Raw genomic sequence first — 8,133 nt, forward strand, 5'->3', positions numbered from 1 at the left:
CATACTCTTGCACATACTTAATTGGACCCAACAGTGCCTGCTTATTCTTCGTGAATGGCAGATCTGAATGGCTAGATCAGAATACCCTCCCTCCAGAAAATTTTGTTTTATCCATTTTTTATCACTTTTTTCTTTGGAGTTTCCAATGTTAGGTACACCAAAATTCAAGGCTGTCTTTGGTGGGGTTCTCCTCTCGCTCATGTGCAATCCCCCTCTTTGTCCTTTTCAAAGCTCTTCTCCTTGAATTCCATCTTATGGAGCCCCAGAGCCTGAGCACTTCCCAATTTTTCATGCAGCCTTTCTGACTCAAAACTCGCGCTTGCTAATCCTATGTGATCAAGACTTATGTCAATGCGTGCAGCTCATGCGTGCCAGCTGTTAAGATGGGAATAATTCTTCTTGATGGATTCTTCAAAACAACAGCCTTTTGCCAGCAAAGAAAAAGAGACTGACTATTAAGAGGTATAGTGGACATCTGTTGTTTATGTCTGCCAGAATCCATTCCTTCTTCTTCTGGCTGTAACACCCCAGTTTTTATCTGGGGATTCACCCCTCTCCTACTCTGAGTCTATGAAGATCCATCTCTCCCCAAGTCCAGTCCTGGTTGATTAGAGTGTTCCACACTTCCAGCCACAGTAATTGGTTCAGCAATGGGCAATTGACCCAGGACATTTGATAAAATTTTTACTCAGGACATTAGCTAGAACTCTTCAGGAAGAGATGCTCTCTTTCTGCTGAGGTTTCTAAGCTTGTAGAATGTAGCCTGGAACTGCCAGAGTCTGCCTTTGCCATGAATGGGGAAATCCTGCTGGAAAGAGGAAACAGAGTTGAGAGAGAGTCAAAAATCAATTATGACTTCATCATTGAGCTACTAGATGTAGCCATTACCTCTGTTTGTTTCAGATGTATGACCCAATAAAGACCCGTGTTGTGAATGAGACAGCTTGAGTTGGATTTCCATCACATACAGCTGAAAAGTGCCCTGACTAATATTAACAAGGGAACTTTGAAAAGTCATAGGAAAATTTATATTATCTGTCAATTCTATTTTTCCAAAAACTTTTTGAAGTACCCTTATACGGTGAGTGGTTGACAGCTTATCCCAGTGCCTACTAGAAAAAATAAAAATCCCTGTCTGTCAAACATCTATTAGGCCACTGCTTTTCTCTTGAAACTCAGATCCTACCTTGCCTCCCCTCACGTGCTCTGTTCCGGCCTCACCAGCCTCCTGGCTATTCTGGAGCACACCAGCTTGTCCCATGTCAGGGCTTGCACTCCTGCTGTCCCCTCTGCTGGAGTGCTCTTCTGCCTGCTTGTCATACGACTGTCTCCTTGTCATGCTTCAGAATTCAGCTCACACACTGACTCCTCAGAGGGACCTCCTTGGCAAGCCCCTCTCGAGGGCCACCCTGCTTTACCTCTGGGCACAGTAACCACACCTACAGGATGCCTTCTTGTTTATTTATTTAAATGTTCTTGCTTAATGCTTTCTCCTCTGCTAGAATCAAGCTGCTGTTCCACCACTGTAACTCCAGTGTCTAGAACAATGCCTGGTTTGTGGAAGATGCTCAATAAATATATGTGAAATAAATGAAGGAAGGAAAGTTAGGAGGAAGAGAGAAAAGAAGGAAAGGGAAAAGGAAGAAAGAGAGAAAAAGACTCTTGAAGGGAAGGGAAATGGGGGGTGGGGTTGGTTTATACCAATGCCCCAGGTTTCAGGACCATCGTCTGTCTCTGTTCACACCCGCAGACTTGGGCCAGAAACAGAGTCAGACACAAGAGCCTTTGAAATCCCATCTCAGAATGTCCCTTGAAGGGAAGGGAAATGGGGGGTGGGGTCGGTTTATACCAATGCCCCAGGTTTCAGGACCATCGTCTGTCTCTGTTGACACCCTCAGACTTGGGCCAGAAACAGAGTCAGACACAAGAGCCTTTGAAATCCCATCTCAGAATGTCCCTCCGGCCTGCTACTTAATTAAATGACCCCATAATGAAATTTCTCCCCACTGAGTCTATATTTAATAATTAATTGACCTCTTCAAGCCCAGCCAGGCTGGGAGTCTCATCAATTATGCATCTTTCCCGTCTGCACTCAACACTCACCACCCAGGAACACAGGCCTGAGTGGGAGAGGTCCAGAGTGACCGGAGGCTAGAAAGGGCCCTTCTGGGGGTGAAGGTCCCCCCAAATGGTGACCTGCTAGGGATGGATGAGGAGAGCTGGGAGGGGGCAGATCCAGTCCCTGAGGCTTATACTATCTAGGGGATCCTCTTTAAAAAGAAAAAGATAAAATTAATATAAAATTAGGCATGAAAGTAAATATTTATTTAGTAAAAATAAATGACAGCCAATTACTTTTTTACGGGTTGGCACAAATCACAAAATCCAGCCAAACAACAATATTTTTATTAATTAGCTGCCTGGCATACTTCAAGAGTTATCAATTCAGCGAGTATTTAAGATTAGCCACTTCACAAGGAAAACTTGAGATGCCCTGAAATGTGGCAGCTCGTGTGGGAAAGAAACTTGACAGCTGTTTCCCCTTTCTGGCCACAGACTCCTTGACTGTTTCTTCTAATAAATACTTTCCACAGAGAAAAAAGAAAGGCAACTCATTCTTTTGTCTAGAAAGATTGATCAGAAGAGTAAATTGACAGTTTAGAAATTTCTTTTGGCTTTATACCCTGTTACTGGTAGTGTCACATACTGTCTTAGTTTGCTAAGGCTGCCATAACAAAGTACCATAGACTGGGTGGCTTAAATGACAAAAATTTATTTTCTCACAATTCTGGAACTACAAGTCCAAGATCAAGATGTCAGCAGGGTTGGTTTCTCTCCGACTGGCTTGTAGATGGCCGTCCTCTCCCTATGTCTTCACGTCCTCTTCCCTTTGTGCGTGTCTATGTCCTAATCTCTTCTTCTTGTAAGGACACCAGTTATATTGGATTAGGGCACACCCTAATGACCTCATCTAAACTTAATTACCTCAAAAAAATTCAAGCAAAAAAATAAATAAATAAAAATAAAATAAACTTAAGTAACTCTTTAAAGACCTGGTCTTCCAATACGGTGACATTCTGAGGTATTGGGGCTAAGGGCTTCAACATATGCATTGGGGTGGGAGGGCTACACAATTCAGCCCATAACACATACATTTGTAGGACAGTTTTCAAATTTGGGGAAACCACTGTCAAATTTCTTTCCTACATGAGCTAAAACATTTCAAGGCATTTCAAGTCTTCTAAGTACAATGGCTAATCTTAAATACTTGCTGCATTGATGATGCTTATCAACTAGTTTGTCAATGACATCCTTGTGCTATGATGCTGACATTGGGCATGGTCAGAACAGGCAGGAGGAGTTTCTGGAAAGCCATTCTCTCTCACCTGAAGGACAGCAATGGCTTAACCTGCACATGACTGTGAGCCACATATAATATCTCATTGCAGCCAAAGTGAATGCAATCCCAACTAAAATCCCCTTTGTCCAGATCCCAAAGTGCAGGAAGAAAGAGTGATCTCAAGGGTTGTAGTTCAAATATCTTTCTTTTGCAAATTTCACAAACGCATGGCCCCCATAAACATGCTGTTCCAATGCACACTCGATTGATTGGAGCTTGCACATTTTGATCTCTACCTTTGTGTCAGGTGACAGCTAAGCCCTGGCCTTTTAATTCTCACATCAACTCTGCAAGAAAGAAATTGTTATTATCCTCCCCATTCTAGGGTGGAGAGAACAGAGGTACAGAAAGGGTAGGTAACTTGAGCTAGGTAATATAGAATGAAATGGGGGATCAGGAAGGAAAGAGACAGAGAAGAAAGAGATCAACTGACTGGTTTTTGGTATGTAAGGGGTGGGGTAGAAAAAGGAGAGGAGAAGAAAAGGGAGCAGGGAGAGAAGAGCGAAGGTAGTAGAGTCTCAAGGGATGAAATGAACCCTGAGCCCAGAAGTGGAGAGGAAGGGGTGACCGGCACTCACTTTGCAGACGTCATGACTTTGCCAGGCACCGTTTTCTTTTTATCATTATTATATATCTGAGGTCTGTCCTATAGGTAGGGCTTCACTCAGTCATTCAGTTTAGAGATTCAAAAAGACATAGCGACTTAAGAAGGGGATGAAGGGACTCACAGGGGCAGAGTGGGGTCTGAGCCATACCACCACTGCCCTGAGCCACTGCCGTGGGGAATGACTCCTTTAGGGGCTGGTCCCTTAGCCCCTCCCCATGAAGGCTTAAACAGCCTAGGTTAACCCTGACTGCCCACCTGAAATTTCCCTATCACCAACTGAGTTTCTCCTTGCCTCCACCCAAATTCCCCCTGTGGATCCCTCAGGCCTGATTCACTGCGCTAGCTTGTCTCCTAAACTGAGTGGAGCTGGGGTGTTCCTTTCTAACCTCTTTTGCAACAGCTGCTGTGTGCTGAGTTCCAGGCACTGTGCTAGACACTGGGAATATAACCATGAACAAGCCAAAGTCCTGCCCTTCTGGAGTTGACATTCCTTGGGGACTGTATTAGGGTAGGCCAGCTGCTATGACAAACAACACTTGAGTCTCAGTTGCTTAATTTAAAAAAGAACAAAAAAGGTTTATTTCTCATTCACATCCACAGGATGGCAGAGCAGTGCCTCGGGGGCCCTGCAAGTCCTCTCATCTCATGCTTCTGCTGTCATGAGCCTGGTGATCTTAATCCCTTTTGTGCCATAGACCCCTTCGGTACTGTGCCAAAGCTTATGGACCTCTTTGTGGAATAATGTTTTTAAATGTAAGAAATAACATATCTAGGATTATAAGGGATGCCAATTATACTGAAACACAATTATCAATTTTTTTTTCAATTTGTATATATAGTAATATGTATGCTTCTTTATTAACACATTAAATAACAAGACATAGTGGTAGGTCTAACGACTACCATAATTGTGATGTAGTGATGAGTGTAAATCTAGGATTGGCAAACTACAGTTGATGAGCCGAATTGGTAGGCCTGCCACCTGCTTTGTAAATAAAGTTCTATTGGCACACAGCCACACTCATTCATTTACATAATATCTATGACTGCTTTTGTGCTATGGCAGAGGTGAATAGTTGCAACAGAGTCCGTATGGCCTAAAATAGTAACCATCTGTATCTTTACAGAAAAGGTTTACTGTAAACAACATTTTTGAGACATTTGGAGCAACTCTCATGTGATATGAAAACATTTGTAATTTATCCTGGGGAAAAAGTGACAGGACTTGCTGCTGCTATTATGGCTTGCTGGCTGCATTCATAATTGAAGGAAATGATAATTTTCAATTAGAGATGAGTGAAGTAAAGAATCAGCTTTTACAAAATCCAAATTCAGAGTTCCCTGCTCTGCCTTCTAGCCACAGAGCCTTTGGGGGTCTATGGATTGACCCCAGGTTAGAAAGTCCAAGTTAGAAAGCCCTCTTCCAGGGCTTCAGAGGTTCCCCTCCCCCATCCTCTGCACCCACAGGTGATGTGGGAAGAGAGCAAGTCTGGAGGATCCTGCAGGAGGTTCTACCCAGGACTGAAGGTAGAGTCCCTCACTTTCACCAGTCACAGGGCCACTCCCAGTTTCAAGGGATACTGGGAAATATAGTTAAGCAGTGTGCTTAACACAGATATTGGGGAGCCCCACCAACAAACAAACAAATGAATACATGGTATGTCAGATGGTGATGAGTGCTGTGGTGTCAAATAAAGCTGAATGAAATGAACAGGGAATTCTACCATAAATCATGGTTTTAAATAGTATAGCCAGGAAAGGCCCCACAGAAAAGGCAACACTGAATAAAAATCTGAAGATTCTAAGCTCGTGAATTTCTGGCGAACAGTGTTGCAGGCAACAGGAATAGCATGTGCAAAGGCCCTGAGCCAAGAGCAACTGTGACGATTTTGAAGGACTGAGAATCAGCCACTGTAGACATTTTGTTTGCTGTTTTTTGTCTGTCTGCCCCACAAGAATGCCAGACCACGAAGAAAGACTTTTCCTATATTTTGTTCACTGCTGTTTCCCAAATGCCTAGAGCAGTGCCTGGCACATAGTACGCACCTTCCTGTGGATGCTGCCTGAATGAGGCAGGGTCTGGGTATTCCAGGGAGACAGGAGTATGAAGGAGAGCAGACAGGTGTCCTCAAGCAAGACCACTCAGGGCCATAGGCCACGGTAAGGATCAAAACTTTATCCCTGTGGAATAGGAAATTATTTTAGCATCAAGGGACAAGCTCTGATTTTCATTTTGAAAAGTTCTCTCTGGCTGCTGTAGGCTGATGCTGCTGTAGGTGAAAGCTTGACAAAGTGACACTGAGAATGTGCGTTCAATTCACCCCGCCTCTGGGGCAGCAAGTGAGAAGTGTTCTGAGAGGTGAGGGTTGGAACAGAAGGACCCCTTATCCTGGAGTTTCTCTGCTGAGAAAGGCCTCATATTGGGCCTTTGGAAATTACATCTAAATGAGCTCTCTTCTCAGTCCCAAGGACCAAGGGGCAACTGATACAAAGATGAGACTCCCCATCTGACAGGACCCTGTGCATGTTGCCGGCTGCCCTGTCTGCAGCGCCCTGGGGAACTGCAATTGTACAAATCAGTCCTGTAAACACCTTACAAAAAAGCACAATTTGATAGCACCTGGATTTGGGGGAGGGGGACGCTGTTCAAAAGGGTTGACGCAATTAATGTAAACATGTAAAGTAGGACATTTCAAAACTCTGCCAGGGCATTTCATATGCATACCTGGAAGAGCAAAAATGGAGGTGAAGAGACTCCCCCAACACTACTGACAGTCTCTTAGGGACAGCCTGTACCGGGAGTCCCTGGTGGGGCTACAGCTCGCTGGGTGCTCTTGGGTGCCAGGCTGGTCCTACCTACAGTCTCCTCCAATGAGCAAGGTGACAGGAGCTAAGGGACCCCTTGGAGCTCAAAGGTCCTGGCGGAAGGAGACTCCGGGATGAGACAACGAAGTTGGGGGGATGTTCTCCCCGCTCCCTAGCCCAACACCTTTCGCCCTCGGTCTCTCTCTCCACACCCACCCCAGCCCCGGCTGGAATGCCCCGGGGAGGCCGCCGCGGTAATGACCCCTCGACAGCTGCGCTCCCCGCGAAGCAGGCGCCCCCTCCCCGAGGCTCCCTGCCCTCCTCCCCGCCGCCTCCGGAGACAGGTTCGCACCTGCTGGAGGCCATTTCTCATCAATTAGGCCTTGGCAGCGCTTGAATGGGGCCCGGCGAGGGCGCGTCCCGGCGGCCCCTTCCCGCGCCGCCCCCGGCCTCCCCCGGCGGCCCCGCGCTCACAGATGGCAGCTCGGGCGCAGCTGCCCGCCGGGCTCGCGGGGGCCACAATCGGCCCAGTGTTCGCAGCCCCCAGGTTGGGCAGGGGGCCGGGCACACCTGCGCGGCGCAGATGGTGTCGCCGGCGGCAGCAGGCACGGGAGGCTCCTCCAGGGACTGGGAGGCGGGACGACAGCGGCCCCTTCACCGCAAGGCGGTTCCCTTCCGAGCGTGGAATCTGATGGGTAGGGACACCGAGAAAATGTCAAGGGGCGGTGGGACTAAGCCACGCTCTTGGCCCATCACCTCGCCGAGCTGTGCGTCCTTGGACAAATGACTTACCCAGTCTTCCTTGCTGCCAAAGGACGGAGACCCTTTTGAATAGTAACCTAAATGCCCAACAATAGGGGATTGACTAGAAAATGTGTGTTGTGGTTCTGCAGACCACTGGCACGCAGCCGCTAAAAATATGCTAAAGAAAGGCAAGGGATGAAGCGATATGTTCAGTGTAATCCTACTTTGGGGATCCCGGTTTGAATTCAGGCTCCGTTGCCTTTGAACTCTGTGAGCTTGGTGAGATTACTTCACCTTTGCCAAGATCAGTTTTCTCATCTGTAGAATGGTATTATAATAACAGGGTTGCTGCAGGAGCTAAAGGAGATGATGCTTGAAAGTGCCTAGCGTAGGGCCTGGTACACAGAAAGTACCTACTAAGTATTTTTCCCCTTATTTCGTATTATAAAAGTAGCACTGCTAAGAATTCACTTTATCAAGTTATATAAGATTAAAAGCTAACGTACCCTATAATTTCACCTTCACCTGAGATAACCATTAATAACAGTTTTGAGTTTTGCCCCGTGATTTTTTTCTA

At 46.2% G+C, this 8,133-nt stretch overlaps 1 long non-coding RNA gene across 1 annotated transcript; it reads right to left on the bottom strand.

Moving 5' to 3' along the window:
• Positions 1-594: 594 nt before the first annotated feature.
• LOC103590331 lies at positions 595-6,812 on the bottom strand. The gene is made up of 3 exons (XR_550459.1): positions 6,733-6,812; positions 6,054-6,188; positions 595-808 (listed from the first exon to the last, which is right to left on the bottom strand). It is a non-coding gene; the product is annotated as an uncharacterized LOC103590331 (long non-coding RNA).
• Between the last annotated feature and the right edge of the window lie 1,321 nt (positions 6,813-8,133).

The sequence above is a fragment of the Galeopterus variegatus genome, unplaced genomic scaffold, assembly GCF_000696425.1.
Source record: "Galeopterus variegatus unplaced genomic scaffold, G_variegatus-3.0.2 Scaffold805, whole genome shotgun sequence".
Classification (NCBI taxonomy): Eukaryota; Metazoa; Chordata; class Mammalia; order Dermoptera; family Cynocephalidae; genus Galeopterus; species Galeopterus variegatus.